Raw genomic sequence first — 3581 nt, 5'->3', positions numbered from 1 at the left:
GAAATGCTAGAGGCTCAGGGTGGACAAGTCTGAGAGAGTAAAAATCCAGGGAGACCCAGTCATGGAGGACTTCCACACTTTTGTGAGTTTCACTTCCAGGTTATCACAGAGAAGACTGATTTAAAAAATCCTCCTCAGAATTCTAGTAGGAAGAGGGGAAAGTGATCATTTTGAAATGTGTCAGACCATTCTGTTCTACCCAACAAGCCATCCCCAAGAGAAAGTATTTTACCAGAGCCTAACCTATTGGGGTTTTATTGGAGCCTAACCATCCCCTGGGGGAAGGAAAATACCCAGCTCCTTCCCTTTCTAGCCACACTGAACCAGCTAAGGGGGAGGGGGGAAACTGAGAGATGCTTTTGCAGTTCATAGCCTAGGGTCATAGGATCACTAAACTAATACCTAATCATATAAAAGGCTTCCCCTTCTGCCAAACTTTCCCAGTACATTATTATAGATAAATTTACCAAAGTTCCTTTTACCTAGTACATCATATCTGGTTTCCATGAAGATATTACAAAGCATATACCACCCTGGCAGGTGTAGCTCAGTTGGTTGGAGTGTCATTGGTTGCAAGTTTGGTTCCTGGCCAGGGCACATACTTAGGTTGCAGGTTCGATTCCTGATCTGGGTGCATACAACCCCCAGTGTGGGCACATATAGTGGGCAAACAATAGATGCTTCTCAATGCTTCTTTCTTGCAGTGATGTTTTTCTCTCTGCCTTCCTCTCTCACTAAAAGCAATGAAAAAAAAATGTCTTTGGGTGAGAATTTTAAGAAACTACGAGGTATACCAAAAGACAAAAAATACAGTTTGAAGAGATAATGCACACATCAGAACCAGACCCAGATATGTCAGATTTTGGAATTATCAGACCATGAGTTTAAAACAACTATGATTGCCCTGGCTGGTATGGCTCAATTGGTTGGAGCATCTTCCCATACCCAAAAGTTTGTGGGTTCAATTCCCAGTCAAGGCACATATCTAGGTTGTGGGTTAAATCTCTGGTCTGGGAATGGGCACATGCAACTGCTCCCACCCCGTCCAGGTACAGATCCGCAATCTAGGCATGTATGGGAAGCAACCAATTGATGCTTTTCTTTCCCATGGATGTTTTTCTCTCTCTCCCTTCCTCTCGCTCTAAAAGCAATGAAAAAAAAAATGTCCTCAAGTGAGAATAAAAAAATAAAACAACCATGATTAACATGTTAGGGGTTCTAATGTAAAAAAGTAGATAATATGCAAGAACAGATAAATAATTTAATCAGAGACATAGAGATTCTAAGAAACAATCAAAAAGAATTGCTAGAGATAAAAAAACAGTAACAAATTAAGAATGCCTTTGACAGGCTTATTAGTACACTGGACATTGGTAAGGGAAGAATCTCTCACCTTAAGGAAATATCAATAGATACCTCAAAAAATGAAAAGCAAAGTGGAAAAGACTGAAAAAAAACCAAGCCATAACAGCCTATGTAATAACTGTGGGCCAAAAAAAAAAAAAAAAGGTATAATATATGCATAATGGGAATACCAGAAGGAGAAGAAAAAGGAACAGAAGAAATGTTTATTTTTTAATGTACTTAAATTTTTTTATTATTGTTCAGTTACAGTGGTCCCCATTTTCCCTGTTGCCCTCCCCTGCCCTACCCACCCCCCCTCCCACCCTCAATCCTTCCCACCTGTTGCCTTTGTCCATGGATCCTTTATACACGTTCCTTGACTTGACCGTTCCTCTCCTTTCCCCTGTTATCCCCCTATAATGTCACCTATAAGTGCAACCTAATCAACAAAACAAGTAAGCAAAATAGAACCAGAGACATGGAAATAAAGAAATTTTTCTTATTTTTAGTTGAGCTAACAGATAACAGTTTGTTCAAGATAATAACAGCGACAATGTATTCAATTATGTACGCTTATGTGTGTGTATGTATGGATATGAAACAAATGATGGAAAGGAGGAGTTAGGACTATTTGGTTATTATAAGGCACTCACACTACCTGGGAAGCAGTATAGTTTTATCTAAAAGTGGACTTGGATTAGCTGTAAATGTATATTGAAAACCACTAGAAAAACATCAAAAAAGGACTATAATCAATATGCTAAGAAAGAGACAAAATGGAATCACATAAAACTCAATTAAAACCACAAAAGACAGACATTCCAGGGAGACTGTTGGTCAGTGAGCTCAGTTGTGTACTCAGGGCAGTAATACGGTGGAGTGCACCTGTTCACAGCACCTGTCAGGGAATGGAAGTGAAGCCAGGTAGTGCAAGTCTGGGCACAGCAGTGGATGCTGGGCATCTTCCAGGCAGGTAGGGATGAGGAGGACTCCTGGCCAGGAACCTCCCCACACCTGGCCTGGCATGTGGGAAAAAAATGAGGAGCATCCTGCCCTGACTGGTATAACTCGAGCACCAGCCTACAAACTGGAAGGTCGCAGGTAAGATTCCCGGTCAGGGCACATGCCTGTGTTGTGGGCCAGGTTCCCAGCTAGGGGCACGTAAGAGGCGACCCATCAATGTTTCACACATTGATGTTTCTCTTCCTCTCTTTCTCCCTCGCTTCCCCTCTCTCTAAAGATAAATAAAATTACTTAAAAAAAAAAAACAAATGAGCATCCTATGGAGGTGATAGGCACCAATGGGCATGAGGCTCCCCCTGAGGAAGGCAGTTAAGTGACTATCCATGCAGGTGACCAGAAAGGCACCAAGGACAACCAGATCAACACCAGGAACAATGTGGAAGAACTCAGGAAAAATGTTATTTGTTGGCCTGAGCTGGGTTACCAGTACAAAGGACCTAAGGGATTATTTTGCCAAATTTGGAGAGGTCATTGGCTGTACAATAAATCCCAACTCTGGCCCATTAAAGGGTTTGGGTTTACCCTGTTCAAAGATGCAGCCAGTATGGAGAAGGTCCTAGACCAGAGGGAACACAGGCTGGATGGCCATGTCATTGACCACAAAAAGGCCATGACCATGAAGAAGGACCTAGTAAAGACAATTTCTGTCTGTGGTGTCTGAATCCCAAAGCCACTGAGAGGATCAGAGAATATTTGGCCCAGTTTGGGGAGGCCATTGAGGCCATTGAGCTTCCAATGGATCTAAAGTCAAACAAAAGACAAGACTTTGTTTTCTTTACCTTTAAAGGGGAACCTGTGAAGAAGGCCCTAAAGAGAAAGTTCCATGCCCTCAATGGAGATAAGTATGAAATGAAAGTGCCCCAGGACAAAGAGGTCTATCAACAGCAGCAGTATGTCTCTGGAGACTGCAGGAGCTGCAACTGGGGGAACAGAGGTAGCAGTGCTAGGCACCAAAGTGGAGGGGGTGAGAATCAGAGCTGGACTCAAGGTTCTCACTCCCCAGGAGGACAACAGTGGCTATGACTACTCACCCTGTGGCTATTATGGCTATGGCTTGGGCTACAAGTACAGTCAGGGTACGACAATTTTCTGGGAAAAGCCAGCAACATGGTGGCCATTACAATAACTACAAGCCATACCTAGGGAGTCCTGAACTAAGCACATACACTTTGTCTGGATATTGAGTGAACACATACAGACGATTATGTAGTGAA

At 42.7% G+C, this 3581-nt stretch overlaps 1 pseudogene; it reads left to right on the top strand.

The window, feature by feature from the left end:
- Positions 1–2738: 2738 nt before the first annotated feature.
- Positions 2739–3581, top strand: LOC114504934 (annotated as a pseudogene).

The sequence above is a fragment of the Phyllostomus discolor genome, chromosome X (assembly GCF_004126475.2).
Source record: "Phyllostomus discolor isolate MPI-MPIP mPhyDis1 chromosome X, mPhyDis1.pri.v3, whole genome shotgun sequence".
NCBI lineage: Eukaryota > Metazoa > Chordata > Mammalia > Chiroptera > Phyllostomidae > Phyllostomus > Phyllostomus discolor.
This window is presented reverse-complemented; position numbering and strand designations above follow the sequence as displayed.